This window comes from Thamnophis sirtalis, unplaced genomic scaffold (assembly GCF_051295495.1).
Source record: "Thamnophis sirtalis isolate CommonGarterSnake01/CBP01778 unplaced genomic scaffold, rThaSir2_p1.2 scaffold_3, whole genome shotgun sequence".
NCBI lineage: Eukaryota > Metazoa > Chordata > Lepidosauria > Squamata > Natricidae > Thamnophis > Thamnophis sirtalis.
Genome location: NW_028261383.1, coordinates 133525856 through 133544300, shown reverse-complemented (window position 1 = coordinate 133544300; position 18445 = coordinate 133525856). Strand labels below are relative to the sequence as shown.

At 45.2% G+C, this 18445-nt stretch overlaps 1 protein-coding gene across 1 annotated transcript in view; it reads left to right on the top strand.

Moving 5' to 3' along the window:
• Nucleotides 1-2811: 2811 nt before the first annotated feature.
• BAHCC1 (BAH domain and coiled-coil containing 1) overlaps nt 2812-18445 on the top strand; it is a 130001-nt gene continuing 114367 nt past the window's right edge. The window contains exon 1 of the mRNA XM_087710166.1: nt 2812-3188. The gene's annotated coding sequence lies outside the window, so the exon portion shown is untranslated. The remainder of the gene's footprint in view (nt 3189-18445) is intronic.

Below are 18445 nucleotides of genomic sequence, written 5' to 3'. Positions count from 1 at the left end.
AATCAGGAAAGCCTTCTAAAGACTGAACCCACTTTCCTAAGCACTTTGTAAGGGAATGTTAAAGGCACTAACTAGGTTCACCAGGTTATGCTATTATGTGGAAAGGATTCAGTGGAAGAGGCCTTTCAAGAAACAAAAGATAAACCTTGTCTACTCAGGCTTCTCAGCAGGTAACCAACCACAAGCTTTGAGGGAGGGGGTACTCCTCTCATCCAAATAAAAAGTTCTTTGTCTGAGCACTGCTGACTGTGAAAAGAAGGGAGAAGGTTAAAAGGGACAGAGAACTATCAACCCCCCCCCCCCAAAAAAGCAGGAGCACAGTCTAAGAAATTAAGCAAATACAGACTGGGTTTACATTTTCTGCTAAGCCATGCGATTGCTAGTTTTGACTTAACATATTGTCGTTGGAAAGTCAGAGTATATGACAGTACAAGAGGAGGCAATTTGAAGCCCACAGCTGTATGCCCCCTTGAACTTTGGGTGCACTCCTGGAGACCTCCAGAATGTGACAGAGGAAGGAAATGATCAAACAGAGGACTAGATAGCAATCCGAGGAGCTGTTTTGAATTTTCAATCAAATCAAATTTAGTTGTCATGTTCCCCTCCACTCCCTGTTGGAATGTGGCCTTCAGCCCTCCATTCAAAGGCCCAATCAATCCCTTAGCCAAGGGAGGGAGGGAGGGAGAGAAATGAATTGGTTGGTTCAATATGTCATATGAAGCTTGCTAGTGGTGCTCTTTGCCACAAAAGATGGTTAAACTGTGGCTTAGCACAGTGCATAAACCAAGTCAGAATGTTTAACACTGTATGCAGCTGGAACAGCATGTTATCCAAATAGAAATCCCAATTTCTTCCTTACCGAGAATCTTCTTACCTTGTACATCATGAAAGATCCTTTCTGCAATTCTTTTTAGTTGCCTTCTGCAACCAGGCACAATTCAAACATGGCAAAAGTGCAGCTGCCAATGGTGGCTCTTGGTCATTGCAGTCCAATCCATCTACATTAAGAAACTTGCTGGGAATTCCAGAGCTGTTGGTTACATTGGAAAGTTGCAAAACATCCCAGAAGAAGGAACCACAAACCTTGTTTGTCTTGTGGCCCAGAAGACAGCCCAGACATGTTTGTTTGTGAAATGGCCAGGAGCCGAGTTTAATTGAAACCCTTTCCCTTTGGTTATGGAGACTCCCCTACCATTTTATAACATCATATCTTTAAGGTAGAGGTTCCCCTCACACATATGTGCTAGTCATTCCTGACTCTAGGGGGGCGGTACTCATCTCTGTTTCTAAGCCGAGGTGCCAGCATTGTCCAAAGACGTCTCCGTGGTCATGTGGCCAGCATGACTAAATGCTGAAGGCGCACGGAACGCTGTTCTCTTCCCACCAAAGGTGATTCCTATTTTTCTACTTGCATTTTGTACGTGCTTTCGAACTGCTAGGTTGGCAGAAGCTGGGACAAGTAACGGGAGCTCACTCCATTACGCGGCGCTAGGGATTCAAACCGCTGAATTGCCGACCTTCTGATCAACAAGCTCAGCGTCTTAGCCACTGAGTATCTTTATCATGGGGCTTTTCTAGTGAAAGAAGCTGAATGGCTAACATATAACACATATAACACATAACAAAGGTCTACTGGCTAGGATGCCAGGCTAGAAACCTGGGAACTGTGAATTCCAGTCCCACCTTAGACAGAAGGCCATGAAGGAGACCTTGGGCTGGTCACTTTCTCTCTAACCCATGAAAGTAGCAATGGTCATTTATGAAGAAGAACCTTGCCAAGAAAACTGCAGGAACCTGTCCAGGCAGTCTTGGAGAATCGGGTAGGATTGAATGGAAGAAAGAAAAAAGTATCGTGTATGGGTTTTTCAAAGGCAAAAGGATAGTATTGGTCACCTCTTCCACACAAAACCACAGTGTGGAAAAAGAGAAGTTTAGGAGACTAATACAAAGCATAAGGCAAGAGGGTTATGAGTCAGCTTTCTCCAATCCAGTATCATCGGAATTATGTCAGGACTAGGTCTCCCATAATTCCTAGCCAGCATGTTCATCGCTGTCCTCCAACCATACCTTGGGGGGGGGGGGCCTCGGCTGGGGGACGGTTCCTTTAATATACAGTACAATGCAGGAGGAAAGCTCCGTTACCAAACTTGTTTCTTTCCTTCAGCTTGTGTGTGCGCGCGCGCGCGTGTGTAATCCGAATGGGGAAGATGAAAGGCAGATCTAATGGGGGCCAGGACTGTGACGCTACACGCGCTCCCCTGCCGGTTGTCCCCCCCCCACTCCACCCTTGTGAGGTCAGTGACCTCCCAAGCTTAAACAGAAAGGAGGGGGAGGGGGGAGGGAAGACCCGGGAGCTTCTTTGAAAAAATGCAGACTCAGCGAGAAGGCAAAGATCCATCTCGGTCGCTATTCTTGTCTGAGGTGCGGGAACAGCAGCAGAGTTGTAAACTTGTTCCAGACAAGGACGCTGAGATTGGGAGAGAATGGGGGGAGGGGGAAGCGGCGCGGGGGGGGGAAAGCCGTGTGTGTGTGTGTGTGTCAGAAAGATAGACACCCACACCTAAAAATAAAAAGTTGAAAGCAAAACGGCCGAGCTCTGGACAGCGTCCTTTCTCCCTCCCCGCGTGCCCACCTCCCCCGCTCTTTGGCAGCCGCCGTAGGTGGTTTATATTGCGGGCAACGGAGAGGAGCTCCCGACCGGAGGGCTTCTGCATCGAAAGGCGGGGGCGGCGCGGCAGTGGAGCGCGGCCCCACTTTGGGGAAGCGGTCCGGGCACCGCCGAGCCTCGGTTTCCTCCTCTTGTTTGGAAAGCGGAGGAGCCGGGATTTCCTCCCCCTCCCCACGCGCCGTTCGCAGCTGCAACAGGGACGTTACTTTGTCTGGATTCCAAGGCGATCCTTGCCAGGGCTCCCCGCCCGCCCCCTTCCCCCTCTCGCTGTGCCGGGCGTGCGGGTTGAACGCCGAGGGAGCTCCTCTTTTCCCCAAGGCGGCGGAATGCAGCCGGGCTGAAATGCAGACCCCGAATCCCTCTCTTTGTCCGGGGAGGCTTCCTTTTCCTTTCGGCTCCCTTCAAAGCGTGGCCTAGCAGCGGACACCCGGGACTTGGGAGAAAACGGGAGACCCCGATCCCCCCTCTGATCCCTTGCCCGGGAAGGAAAATGCAACTCCGCACTAAAAAGCCCGATCGGGTAAGTCCTCGGAGCCCCCGCTGGCTTCGACTCGAGGGGGGCTGCGGGGGATGCTAGAATATTGGAACTCGGGTGATCCACATCGCCCAACGCTCGCCTGGGTTGTGCAGTAGAGAGATCGCGGACAGGCGAGGGAGAAATGCCGGGGGTCGGGAAGAAGCCTCAAACTATCCCGCTCCCCTTTCCGTCCCCGAGAGCGAGCGGAAAGCCTTTCTCCCAATCCCTGGCAGCAGCACCCCTCCTTTCCCTCTGCAAACAAGGTGGGGGGAGGCAAGCCGGCAGCAGCAGCGGCGTGGAAGAAGTGGGAAGAAGAGATTAGATTTCGCTTCTCTCTCATCAATTTTCTGTTTAATGTCACTGGTCTCCATTGTGGGAGAGGGAGAGAGAGAGAGAAGGCACGTCATCCGGCCATAAATTTGTGATTATAGAGCCTCCAGCCCCGTCTTGGTGCCCTAATTGAATGGATTTACTCCACATGGGCAGGTGGGGGGGGTGGACCTTGGAGTTGGAGCAAAAAAGACTACCGACCAAAGACGAAATTCATAAGACAGCGGCAGAGCCGGGGCCGTCGTCGTAAAACCAGATTCTCAAACACCCCGGCGGTCGGGGGTGGAGGAGGAGAGGAGGAGGGATGGGGGAGCTGGGATCTCGGCGCACACATGCAAAAAGCCGTCCTCGATTTCCGCTTTCCAAAGGCAGAGAAGGCCAAGAGAAGCTCCGGGAAAGGAGAGCCCAAGGGAAGAAAAGCCCATTTCTAATATAATAGGGCGCGCGCGTGTATTTCTCCCACCCATATTTTAGGACTGCTTTTTAAACATATTTTACACCCATGGCTCGGGTTGGGTGCCCTTCCTGTTTGGGTGCCCTTACTTTTTTGCCGTGAGGTCGTCCCCCCCCCCCCCCCCGCTTTGGATTGTTTGGTGTCCGCGGCGTGTTAAACGGAACGTTGACCCAGGAAAGCAGCGATCTGTAAGTAATTGCGGCGTCCGTGTCTGCCGTTTGCATGCGTGAATTGCTCTTCTTCCTCTTTTTTTTTCTTTTGACGTATTGTCTTTCTTGATATTCCTTTTTATTAGGAAGCGCCGTTTCCGCCGATTTAATTCTGAAGTGGGGGGAAAATGTCGCCTTTTCCTTCCCCCCCACTTTGCAGGCTTGTTTTTGTTATAGTAAGCCCATTCCTATGGCGATTTTTCATTTATCTCCTTTCATGTAATTTATTATAAGGTGCTTGCATGTTGTTGAAAACTCACATCCTTAGCTAAATTCCTCTTTCCAAAAGAAAAATGTTTTATAAAGAAAACAAGAGTGTAATATAGCCTTTAAGTATAATTTGTTCTGTATTTATTCCAAGGTCCCATTTTTGCTTTAACTGAAAATGTACTACTTGAAGAAAACTAAATTTATTTATTTCAAGTGATACCACTGTACTTATTAAGGAGAAGGAAGAATCTATATACTATTACTTTTCTCTTTAAGCAATTTTAAAAGAAGTAAGGAAGCTTCATAGATCTTTTCCTAATGGATATAATCTCATTTGTCTTAATTTTGGTTGGGAATTTACCCACATATTTTTGCAGGCGTCCATCAAGCCAAGGTCCTTTGCAAATAAATATATTACCCTTTTTGTTACAATTCTGAAATAAAAAAACCTTCAGACTGCTGATAAGAGAGCATTGGAATTTATTATTTTTAAAAAATTGAATTACAAATGTAAGAGTTCATGTTTTTCTACTTTTCAAAGCCTCTTATCCTGGAAACCTCAAATTGCTCAAATAAAATTTGATGTACACTACTTCCTTTTTCAAAAAAAAATATCACAAAAATTACAGCTTAAGTGCAATAGAATTTGCCAGTGCCACTTATAGAAAATATATTTAAAGTTTGCTTTTGTATCAAACCAAAAGTCATCCACGGCTAACGTTTTTCTTTATATAATTAAAACTGTCCTCTTAAGCTGCCTGCAAAAATCTTTTCAAACCCATTTCTAGGTTTATTTAGAATCACAAATGCTATATTATTCCCAAGCTTGATTTTAAATCCAACTCCCACTCTCATCGGCTTAATTTAAATATCACTGCTTTGTTTTCCTCTGGAAAGAAGAGCAATGTACAGTTGTGAATTTTGATTACTCATAAGTGAATGCATTTACTCCTGTGTAAGTGGGCAGCTTTATACTACAAGTCATAACACACTGATCCTGCTCTACGCCTTATTAGACAGTAAATTTTGTTTTTTGAGTAAATATTCATTAAGACTGCCCAGTGAATACAAAATATACAAGGGAAAAAATATTTTAAAAGGAGACAGCCTTAAATGCTACATAAATGGGAATAGTTTCCTTTTTAAAGAATCTAATATATAGATGTGGTTAAAAAGAATTGTTTCTCTCCCCCCCTCCCCCCGTCCTTCTGTGTCCGGACCCTACCGCTCGAGTTTCTGTCGATACCTTTTGCAAACTCGGTACAAAAAGTATATTTGTACTAGTAAAGAGATGGATTTATTTAACGATTTTTAATTAAAGGCATTGACTTTCCGTTAACAAAAAAAAAGGGGGGGGGTAGCGAAAGATGCAGGCCTGGCTCGTCTCGATCTTTAGGTGCGGCGGCCGGGAAGAGATAAGCGTCTGGGCCAGAGTTTCCCTTTCGTGGACCGCTCTTTCCCGGATCTCTGGATCGGTCTAATAATCCAAAGGCCGCCTTCCCTCCCTCCCTTGTTCTACTGCTTTCTGGCCCGCGCGTTTGTCCAAAGCTTCCCGAGAGCCTTGGTCGCCCTTGAGAGTTTTTTAAAGCAAGGCTCTGGAAAATATGGGGGAACCTAGGAAGGATCTCTCTCTCTTTGCCTTGCTGCTTTTCCTTTCTTAAGGTTTCCGGGGGTCCCTTTACTTTTCTTCCAAGAAATCGTGGCAAGGAAAGGCTTCGTGTCTCCTCCTGCGTCCCACCTCCACCTCCCCTTCCATGCATTGATAACAATGTGATCCTCGAGGGTGATCAGGAGATCGTTCTTTGGTTTCTGCAACTTTAAAATGGGGGGAAAGGCCTGCCGGTGAGTTAAGATTGAGGGAAGGGATCCCTCAATCTGCGTTGAAGACACAGCCGACCGGCTCTTACCATTCAGGAACGCTGCGCTGGGCAAGTTATCTCTCTCACACACACACACGCGCACACACCCCGTTTGCAGGCCTGCCCGCTCTCGCTCCTCTTCTCCCCGACCTACCCGCGGACCTTTTGCTCCTTGGACGCCTCGAGCCCGAGAAGCTGAAGAGAAAGGCGGGTTCCCTTCCCGGAGGATTAAGCGGATAAAGGAGGGCGTGGAAGAAGGCAAAAGGAAGATGGCTGGCGGAGAATGTGCTCCTCCGGATCTCTCTGCAGGCGACTTCCTCCCTCCGGCTTGCAAGGGCTCTCTGGCCGCCCCGGGAGTTCAGGCGGGCTTCATTTCGCCACCTTTGTACCCAAGGGTAAGCGAAGGCAGCCGGGCTTACTTTCACTTCGGGCCAGTCCAACGGAGGCGCCCATTTAGTTTTAAAGTGCTGGGTGCAAGGCCCAAGCGGAACGTGGAGAGGGGGGGTTTCTGGCGGGGCGTGGGAGAGAGGTTCCTTCCACCTCGCGTGGAGCGGGAGTCGCAGTCGCTGGGGTTGGTTCTTCGACCGCAGGAACTCCCTCGCGAAGACAGAGGCGGGATTTGTTTTGTCTGCTGAGGCCAAAGCGAAAGCACAAAAGCCAGCCTGGAACTGACGAATTTCCCTGCCTTTTCTTGCTCTTTCTGGGCCCGTCGAGAGCGGGGATTGATTCCCCCCCCCTTCCGCCCCTTTGCCTCAAGAAACTCAAAGCTCTTTTTGGGGGGGGGGAGCAAAGGGAGGAAGTTCCATTAAATTAAGAAACTTAAAGCAAAAAGGAGCCTTCTATTCCTAAAGGAAGGATCAAATCGTGCCTCTCTTCTTTCTCCCATTCTTATACTCCTCTTGCTCCGGCTTCTTTCTCCAAGTTCCATTTTGTGTTTTTCAAAAGGAGGATGTAAAATGTAATTCTGTTTTGCATCCTATGAGTAGAGGGAAGTTTTTTTTTTTAAAAAAAATCATAATCGCTCTCTGTCCTGAACATTGGATGGAACCTGGCTCTCTTGGGTTAATTACAGGCAATATTTCATTCATTTATTACCTGAGGTTTAAAAGAGGGAGGGGGCCAATGCAGAAATTATGGATATCTTTCCTCCTCCCTCTGGGTGTTGTGGGGGGGAGAAGAGGAGCACAGAATGGGGGGGTCATTTGCAAAACTGGTCCTGGTCTTTTGGAAGTAGGGAAATGCAAAATTAAGAATCTTTTTCCTCCTCCCCCACCATTGAGATTTACATGATGCAATGTCATGGCTAGTATAACAATGGTGTATGAATAGTGAGTCAGAACTGCACCGATATTTCATCAGCTGGAGGAGGAGAGGTCCTCAAAAATGTCTTGGTCCAAACATATTCCTGCTCTCTTTTCCCCGAATCCTGGATCTTTTAGAGAAAGAAAATTGGGAAAACCCAGAAATTGAGAAGCGTAATGTGCACCACCCCAGAGCTGCATTCTGTGAACTTTTTGCCTTTCACCAGCTATTGGTTGCTACCCCCTCAAGCCCTTTCCCATTTTGGGCCCCTGAAGTTAAGCCAGCTAAAAGTTGTTCGAGTTGAAAAGATTGGATGAGGGAGGAAAAAGTCGAGGCCTGTTGTCAGAAGTAATAGCCCTAGTCCAAACTCTTGGCCAACTTCTTACTGTTTCCTCTGGGCCATGAGGGACAGATTCTCCTTTAGGTGTGTTGGCCCTCCTCATAAGACCCTTCTCATAAGAGATAATCTCCCCAAATCAAGCTGACCCTACACAGTTTCCAATGCTGACATTTTGGAGATGGGTAGGGAGGAGAAAAGAGAAGGGATATCCTGTCCTTAAGTCTCCTTTTCTTGAATCTTATCCTATTAGAATCTGTTAGAACCCATTAGTTGGCCTTGTTCCTTAAAGAGCCCAGCCGGGAGCAGAGGAGAATTGGATCCAAACAAGGAACATGGTTGATGGTCCTCCTTCAGAGCTGTGGATTAGAGCCATTCTCTTAGGAACTTCATTCAGCAGTCTTTTTCACTTGGTGACTTTGGACTCTGGAAAAGGATGCAGATGAAGCAAAGAATCCCCTTTTGCAAAGGGATGGAGAGTTCTAGGAAGCTCAAAGGTTTGCTTCACTCTTTTGTGGTCTGGGACTTTAGTTGAAGGACTGTTGGACTGGTAGAATGGATTTGGAAAACCTCTGGATCCTTCACAAAATCAGGAGTGGGAGTTTTGCCTGCTACACAGAAGCAAAGAGGCTGGCCTGGGGAATTCCCCTCTTTCTTTCTTTTTTTTCTTTCTTTCTTTCTTTCTTTCTTTCTTTTTCTTTCTTTCTCTTTCTTTCTCTCTCTCTCTCTCTCTCTCTCTCTCTCTCTCTCTCTCTCTCTCTCTCTCTCTCTCACACACACACACACACACACACACACACACACACTCTTTCACCTCAGGGCCTTCACTTTACACAACAATAAAAGTAGTTAAGCACCAACAGCCACCTTCCCCTCCCCCCTTCCCATTTAGTCCCAAAGGGAACAAGGCAGAGGAAGAAGAAAGGCTGGTTTTTCTTCCCAGCAGCACCTTCTGAAATCAAGCATTTCTCCCTCTCTTCATTTCTCCCTTGCACAAACACCCACATTTCCCCATGTATTTCTACACTTATTTATTTCACATTTTGATCTCTCTCTTTGTGTGTGGATGCACTCACATATGCTGCGTGTTTTCCTCTATGCTTCTCCCCCCCCCTTACCCAAAGTAGCTCACCCCCAATTCAGCCAAAGAGGCTTTAATGATCCTTTTAAAAGTCCCGTTTTGTAAATCCACTCCTGGACTGGATATGTGCTGCCTTGGCTATTATCTAAGTTATGCCTTTCTACCAGCTGCACACACACATTCTGGCACTAATTATGTGTTTATCAAAACAGGCACCCTTTTGACATGTCACAACATGTTTGTGGGAAAACGGCCTCATTCACACACACACCACACACACACACACACACACACACACACCTTATCCCCTACACATGTGTACACACACACACACACCATACCCCATTCCTAAATCTTGTTTGGATTATGTTGTCTTTTGGCTATAAAGAGAATGGTATATGACAAGTGTGATCTGAGTATGAACATTTCTATAGTTGCAGGTGAGGGGCACAGGCAAAAGTTTGTGTCTGTGTGTATGTATGTGAATGGGGCCGTTTTCCCATCCGTAGAAGGGCACCTCATGAAAAGGTGGTTTAGATGTTCTTCCTAGCTCTCCAAAATACTGAGAATTTCATTATTGAAAATAATGTTCATAATTCCCTTCTTATAATGATTGCTCCAAATACTAGTATACTTCCAATCTGCCGAAAAAGTCCAGGCCTGGAATATGAATGTTCTGTCTTCATCCAATCCGCAGAATGAAAAGAAAGAGTGAAAGAGATTTGGCTAGGCCTGGCACCGTTTATTAAGCTTGCTTTAATTTAACCCAGATGGGCTAGTTCCTTGATAACCTTACACAACAAACACATTCAATTATACTTTCAGTGTGTGAACACACTGGGATATATTTAACTACAAATTACAATTCTGCATTTAACAGGGCTTTAACTAAAGGTTTAGGGGGCTGAAAGCTCTTGGATACTTTTAAAAGATATTGTTTTGGGGGAGAAAGGCTGGGGCAGAGAAAATATAAATTAGATTCACTGGTTACATCAAGTGTGTGTGTGCACTAATATGCGTGAAAGTCTGAGTGTGATTAATAAACTCTGCTAGGTTTGTGACTAATAAATGCGCATGTTTTAAACGGAGAAATCACAGTGGAAATTGTAGTGAGGATTGGTGGCATAAATATCATATGTTCATAAGATACATGCAAAAAATCCTTGGTAATTAACAGTGGTCATTATCTGAATAAAAGCAGCATTACTTGCTGAAAAAAATCACTATTTGCTGTATAAAATGTGTAGTAAAACTCCTTGCAATATTAGCTTGTCAGTATAAACTTTTATCTGTTTAGATTTCTATGATTAACAAATTTTTCAGTTACTCCTTTTACATAAAGAATCTGGGTGAGTATCACTTCCTTGACCAAGATAGAAAGCATCTTGCTTCCTCCTAAATCCTTCTCTGCCAAAAAAAAAATTCACATCTTAGGAGATGGAGAAATAGGAATTTAACCAATTAAATACCTTGCTCTTAAATACCAGTAGATGGAGCAGAAAAAATGGTTATCCTATCCCTGTTCTCACATCTTTCCTCCTTTATTACTTTGATTGGACTGTCTAGATCAAGATATACAAAAATCTGCTTTAATCATTTCTTTGTTGCTGCTAAAACCTCCATTGTGCAGTAGCTAACTTTTTCAGGTTTCACCTTTCTATAATTGTATTATTAAAATTGATCGCATCCTATTATTTGATTATTATTGATTATAAAATTCCTATTAGGGAATTTAGAGAATTCTAAAAAGGTTCACATTTTCTCTTTTGGGCTGGACTTAGGAAATGTGGAGAAAAAGCAACTGGAAACAGAAGCCCGTTGAATGCTCTTGCTGGCTTTCCTTTGAGGGAATAATAGGGTGGAAACAAGATTAAATAAAATGGTCTATCCTGTTGGCATCCCACATGGAGGTCAATTTGGAATGCCAGAGAAACAACCTTTTTCAGGCAATGAAAAACTGCAGCCCTTCTTTGCAAGATGGTGATAATAGTAGTAGTAGTGTATAAGATGAGAGTAGTAATGACAATTGAACAATTTAGACTACAGGGTGGCTATTGGAGTGGGAACATTGATCTTTGAGGAGATCAAGGGAGGAGACCCCCACGCTTTTAATTTAACCTTTGCTGGAGTTGGTAGAACTTCCCAATAACCCACAAAAGAGAGTCGAGAATCAAAAGAATTGGCTCCTGGCTACACGGTTTGGGCATTTATTTTGTGGAAAGTTAGTAAGGGGACTTTTTGAGGGAAGGGGGGGGAACTAGGATAAGAAAGCACAGTCAGCAGCTCCACTTTCTGTCGAGTGGACAAGGGGAATATCCCCCAAAGCCGATCTGGCCAGTTACAGTCTCCCTTCCTGCAAAATGATATGAGGGGGCTGAAGCGACCCTTAATGGCGGATGAGGAGGGGAGTGTTTCGGAGCTGCAGGGGGAAGAGAAAGTTTTCCTGAGTTGGAGCAGTCAGTAAAAGGTGCTTGTCTGAGACTAAAGGTGTGCTTTCTTTGAAAAACCGTCCCCACCCTGTTCCAAAGGCGAGATTTATCTTTTTAACCGCAACAGCAGCATTAGATATTTTCCTGCTATCGGGAAGCTCACAAAGCGCCCCTTAACTTGGGAATTTCCCCCACCCCCTTTCTTCTCACGAAAAAAAAGGGACAGCATTTTCCCTTTAATCGGCCCGTGGAATGAGGCAAGGAGATCTGGCGGAAGAAGCCTGGGCTTTTACGCCGGGCCAAGGGAAGCCCGATCACCGCTAGGCCCGCTGGCGAGCGAGCAGACCTCCCCGATCCCCCAGAGGGTAAAGGCCGCCAAAGTCCTGTTACGGAACAAAACAAAAACCACCCTTCTCAGGAAACCAGTGCGTGGAGATCGAGGGCAGCGAGGAAAGTGGGTCACGCTTTGCGGGGTTCGAAGCCTGGCGAAGTTTACGCTACCCCGTGGGAAGAGCGCTCCTCTTCGCTCTCCTTTTTCTCTGCTCCACTCCACTCCCACCCTGCAGCTTCGCTCCTGTACAAAACATTTTGAAGACCGAAATGGATCTGGCTAAAATAGGGCTCGGTGTGTGTGTGTGTGTGCGCGCGAGAGAGAGAGAAGGAGAGAGACGTTTTTCCCTTGTTTTCTCCACCTTTTGTATCGGCCAGGAGTTGTCTTTTCGGTAGTCGTCGGAAACAGGACGTGTTTGCACGGGCTGTTGGCAGCAAAGGCGTAGCACGTGCTTGGTTCCCTTCCCCCCCCCCATTAGGAAAAGGGATCGGGTGAGCGGGGTGGGGAGCAGCGGAAGAATAGCGAGCGAGGGATCGCGAGGCCGTCCCTCGCTTTGACCGACTTTTTGTTGCTTGGGTGGAACGAGAAAAGCGGGAATAGATCTGGGCTGATCCCTTCTCAGCCGGACTCGGCAGCCGCCTGCAGGCATGGCCGCAAGCCGCGCTTGCTTCGCTGTCACGCAGAGCTCCTTTCGGCACAGGCATGTACACATTTAGAGTAGGACTAGGCAGAACACTTGAGATCGCTTTGGAAATTTCTCCAGACTATGAACTGGATGGATTTCCCCCGTCTTGGCCGCCTCCTCCCAATTTCCAGGGAACGTTTTACATGCTACAAAAATGAGTAACTCTTCCAAGCCAAGAAATTGTTTCTAATTTACTCCTTGACCAAACAACACATGGAACAATGAACCCGACCCAAACGATTGCATTAAGAGAGGCGTCCAGCATACAATTACCCAAATGTAAAGATTTGCATTTCCTAGCCCTTATTAGGCAATTATTTAGCGTGCTGTGTTAATCCATAATTTTATTTAACATACCGGGGGAGGAAACTCCCGCCCCGGCTGCTGCTGCCCCCCTCCCCATTTTTCCAGATGGAAGAATATTAAATTGCAATATTTTAACACACTTCCCTAGAGTGTGAAGGTTAGCTGAGGTCTGAGAATTTAAAATGATTGCATATTCATTTAGACATGAAAAGAATGTTTCCATGTTGGCTACTTGGAGCAAAATTAAGAAGGGATTCTGTTATTTTCATCCTGGCCACCTTGCTTAAAAGCTGGAGTCGAGGTGAATTCTCATTCCCTGTACTTTTAGTTACAATCTGGAAGATATAAATTGGTCACTGAGTAAATATTTATCAAAATAGGAAAATATATCGTGAACCTAATCCTGAATATTGTGGAAAGTTAATAATACTCTTTAAAGAGAGCTCAGGCGAATTCTTGTTCCGAAAGGACATCTCTCAGAGATGCTAGAGAAGGGGACAGTGGAGGGATGACTAAGTCCAGTGCAGTTACACATTGTCCTATTAAATTGCAGATTGAGGATGAAATGGCCAGATACTCCAGGGCACTGATGGGGTTTAGAAGCCTTCAATCATTCCTTTGGGGAAGGGGGTGGATAACATGGCTTGCTCACCAAACCCAAATCTTGCAAATAGGTGTTGCCTAGAAAGTCAGTCAGGTGGATGCAAACAGAACTGAAAGGCAGCTTCGCCTTTCAGAGAAATGTGCTTCACATGAATCCATAACCCATTGCATTCCAGATCCATGTTAATATTTCCAGAGTGCTGTTTAAATAGGCTGCATGCTGAAAAAAAGCAGTTTAATAGAGTTTTCACTTTAGCCGGTTCTAACCTTGTTCCTCAAGAGCTCAGAGAGCCGCCCCCCTCCCCCCCCACACTTTCTAAAAGACAGGGGATTTTGCTGACTGAGCCTTGGTTCTAGCGAGAAGGGCTGAGGGGGCAGGGGAGCTTGGCTTTTCAATCTAGCCATAGGAGGCGAACCAAATCCTCTTGATCTTTATCCTCCTGAGGTAAGCAAAACTCAGACTAGCACCAGGCCTAAACCAGACTACATTGTAAGCCAAACTTATGCAAGCCTTACTTCTGAGGAAGCACCCACCAACCAAATGCAAGCTGATTTGCACAGGGTAGTAGTGGTTCCACCACAAATGCGCGAACGACAAAAGCGCGCCTGACTAAAACGTGGTGACAAAACCGTGCCGACAAAACCGCGCCTACGAATGAGCGCTGAAGCGCGCCGACAGAAACGCGCTGTAACCTAACCCTAAACCTAACCCTAAAACTTACCTTAACTTAAATCGCGCTTCTGTTGGCGCGCTGTTGTCGGCGCGCTGTTGACGTTCGCGCTTTTGTCGGGTCACGGGTAGGGGTAGGTCAGAGCATGGTTATCCCCCAAGTAAAGCCCAGAACAGCTTTTGTGACCTGGAATCCCAATTCTCTCAGTGCTTTCCCCTCAACCTGGATACTTTTAACTTCCCCCATCCTCCCTTTAAATACTGCACACCCCCAAACAAGCGTGGCTTTAAGGGGGCGGTGGTGAACAAATAGTTTGTGCACAAACATACTCATATACACACACCGGAAGGTAGAGTTGAGTCAGGAGATGAATGCAACTCTAAATATTTATTTCTAACTGCATTATCTTCTGTCTCTTACAGAGGAAGCCGTAGAGATACTGATGCTCTGCTTCGGTTAAATTAAAAACATTTGTTACCCGTGGACAGATTTTAAAAAATAGTGGAAAGGGAGAAGCTCTAACCTTTGCTGACAATGTCCCTCGGCCTATCAAAAAGCTTGATGGAGTTTTCCTGCCTCCCTCCCTCCCTCCCCGTGGCACCATTCACTTCAGGAATACAAAATGATTGCGAAGGAAGAAAGGAAAGAAAGAAAGAAAAGGAAGGAAGGAAGGAATCTCCCAACCACCAGTTTTGTGTAAGTGAGCAGGCAGAATATGAGTTACTGGTAATTTGCCAACAAACCTCTGGCTTATACACCACTCCTGTCTAAAGTTATTTGTTTTAACAACTGGAGAAAGAAAAAAGAAAATAGAAAGAAAGAAGAGAAAAAGGAAAGAACATTTTAACAAAAGAAACAGGACTGCAGAACCAAAAGAAGTTGATTTTCAAAATATAAGAAATAATCAAAAGCCATGGGATTTAAAATCTGCTTTCATTTTTTAAACGTGAAGAAAAAATTGAATTAAATTTTTAAATCTTCATTTTTTTAAAAAAAGGAAATATCCTAAGATTGTTTTTTAAATCCAAATTTTAAAAGGGGTAACAAAAAAATGAGAGGTGTGAGAAGCTAATTTATTTCTATATTAAACCAACCAAGGCCAATTTCCCCATTTCCTTTCTCTTCAACTGCATTCATCTGCCCCAAGGTCCACCTTACTTGCCTATGCTTTGTTTCTCTCTTTTTCTCTCCCCTACCCCTATTTCTTAATTTGGGACTTGGCATTTGTTTTTAATTTTCAAACAAAATAATACTTAATTCCCCAGTCCAATAATAATTAGACTGAATATAGTCATCTTAAAATCAAAATAAAAGCAAGCTTTCAAACAATCTGAGATTTTGCTGTTCTGGGCTTAAACCGGTGATAATATGCAGCACTGGGGTACTTTGCCCTAGGCTGAGAGATGGAAAAGAGACTGTCAATCACGAGACGCTTTGGTGACCAGGGACAATCCCCTTTGCTGGACTGGCCTTCTTCAAGAGCAATCAGTCACTTTGCATTAATTACCCTTCCATCCATTCGCCACTGCAGGGCAACTGCTGCTTTTGCAGAGACTTGGTGCATTCACAACCAAGCATCACCTGAAAGAACAAACACCCCTAAACAGCTTCTTTCCTGGCTTCAATTCACAACAAAATGAATCTGGAACTACTGTTTCGTCCTGCACCTCAACTTTCATCTGTTTCCCCATGCACTTTGTAACAAACAAACAAACAAACAAAATGATAATAAACACACACCTTAAACAGTGGAGGAAGTCCTCTCTTGGATCAGTGTTCCTGCCAAAAATTTACCAAGAGGAACAGTTCTGTGCACCAGGCCCAGAAATCTATTCTTTTCAAAGTTAAAGGATTGGCTTTTGTAGAAGTCTGCCTGAACAGTATTTGATCCTACAGCCTTCCTATATGGAGAAAACCCACTGAAAGCAACAGGATTTGCTCTCTTCCCATCGTGGGGAGATTGTCACTCTCACAAACCAGCAAAGCCTGGGGAAAACTTACGTAGGTTTCAATGCACTTTAGACTTAATTTTGACTTCAAACTGATCCTAAACCTACTAAAACAAGTGACTTCCTCTGAAGTGACATTGGCACTACAGTTTTGCTAAACTGGGAAGGGATTCCAGGCCAGTTGGCATTTATTTCTCTGTAAATAGGATGAGGATCCTGCTGTTGCGCTGCTTTCCAAGATTATAAATAAATAATTTAATAATCCCTATTAAATAAATATAAAGAAATTCAAGACAAAATAGCCAGCCTTACTTACTCCGGGCAAATATATTTAGGATCAAGTGGGTGATTCTTGTTCACATGTTGCAATTTGTGTCTGTAATGTTTGAACAGACCTCATTTTCTTCTATCGCAAAAGACAGAGTACCCTGAGGTGGCATTTCCTCTTTTGCATGGAAAAGACATGGAATTGTAAGTCTTCCTTAAGTCTTTAAGACTCCAAACCCTGGAAACCAGCAAGGATTTCTTGTACCAAGGCCCACTCTGCCTTAGACAGATCCTGCGCCTGTCCGTGGGACCAACACGAGGACACTGAAAGGCTCTCTGCCCAGGGAAATGGAAGCGAGGTCAGGGCAAGAGACTGGGTTGACTAGGAAGCTATTGTCCAACTGAGCGAGAAAATTTTCTCTCTGCGAGTGAGAATAAAAGGAGGAGCAGAAAGACAATCTAGAGATGGAAGCACAGGGCATATATTAAAGGAAAATTAAGGCAGCACGACCAGATGGAAACCCCCAGTCCCTATTCTTCCTCTGGGTTTGTCATTTCAGAAAATAGGGACCCAAGATAATCTAGGTAGACAAGTTCTGTCTCGCCACTGCTCCTATCCCCCAGAAGAATCTGCATGAATCAAAAGTTGCTTCGCAGTTTTTCAGATCCTGTTCCAATGTGGGGAGGTAATCCAGGCATTGCAGCTTTTTTGTTGTTGTTTTGTAAGGCCCATTCTGCCTTGCAGACAGATCCAACTGAATCCCTTCTGACCCCTTCCCACGCCTACCAGCCAATGTTCTGGCTGAGGGCCTAGATAAACAGCAAGATCGTCGGTGGGTTGAAGACTTTAGGAGGCCACCATACGTACACACACACACACACACAGCTTTGTCGTCTGTGTGTGTACGTATGCATAAATGTGTCAGATTTGCTGCTGCGAATGTAGGGTTTTTTCCCTTCCCCTGTTTAATTTTTGCCTGCAGAATGGCCTCTTTCTCTTTCAAATTTCTGCTTTGAACCTGTAGGTTTTCTGATAGGGCCTTGTGTTGCTGGCAGAAAGGATGAGTTGAAAAGTGCCTTTGCTTTCAGTTTTTCCCTCTTCGGCTCTCACTTTTTCTGAGATCAATTCAAGAGCCCCAACTCTCCTTTCCATGAACCACTACCTCCTTCTCTCTGTCCATAAATAGGGCTCCTTTCAGAATTATATATTCTCCTGCCTGATTTTAAAATTTGTGTGTACTTTTTTTTTTGAACATACATTTACGGTATTAACAGAAAGCCTTATGTGACTCAGAGGGTGTCCCATGTAAATTTTGTTTCTAAAATATCTGGAAAGTAACGGGCCTAGCATGTTTGGGGTTTCATCTTGTTCGAACTTGTTCGAACCCGGTTCTGTTTTGGGCACCAGACTGCAAACTGTAGATGCTTGTATGTATCTAAGTTACTTATAATAATTGATCCATTAATAATGTGATGTAAAGAACAGCAACAATGTTAATAAATAAACTCTCACCACCATTAGAAGGTGCTGATCCAAACCGGGTACATCAGCACTTAAGTGGGTTGGAATATTGGGATAATTCCCCTCCTCTTCTGGATAATCAAGGGGTGCCTGGTTTCAGCAAACCCCATCATCATCATCATCATGGGAAATGCAACCTCTCTCCTTTAACTGAAGCATACACATAAGCACGTACACACACACACTCACTCGCTTTTTAATTTAATTCGCCGCTCTGGTTAATGAATAGCTCCATTGTAATCTAATATCTCTTACGGGTTATTTTGATTTATTCTGCATTTTTAAATCAATTAGGCTCCTTTTAATTTTTTTTAAAATAATCGTAATCACGAGTAAAGGGGGGGGGGGGCTGGAGAGGATTCTGAGCCTCCCAGCCGCTGCCATGGCATCGCGTGCGCGCACACACACACACGTATACGTCCTTCAACCTCGTTCGATCCCTGGAACTGACATTTCTCCCGGTTAGCTTCGCTATAGATTCCGCCTGTGCCAAAGCGGAACGTTCGTTCTCCCGGAGGCGTAGAGTTTTGCACGCTCAAGATGGATCCAGTTTGCTCCTCCTGTCTGGAATTTGGGAAGCTCTGGACCGAGGCTATAAATGCAGCATCGGAGCCGATTAAATCGACTTTTCCGTAGCGTCTTCTATCCAAGTCGGCTTGGTCGGCTCGCGGCTTCCCGAGCATGCATTCTCTCGCAGCCTTCCCTTCCTTGTCCC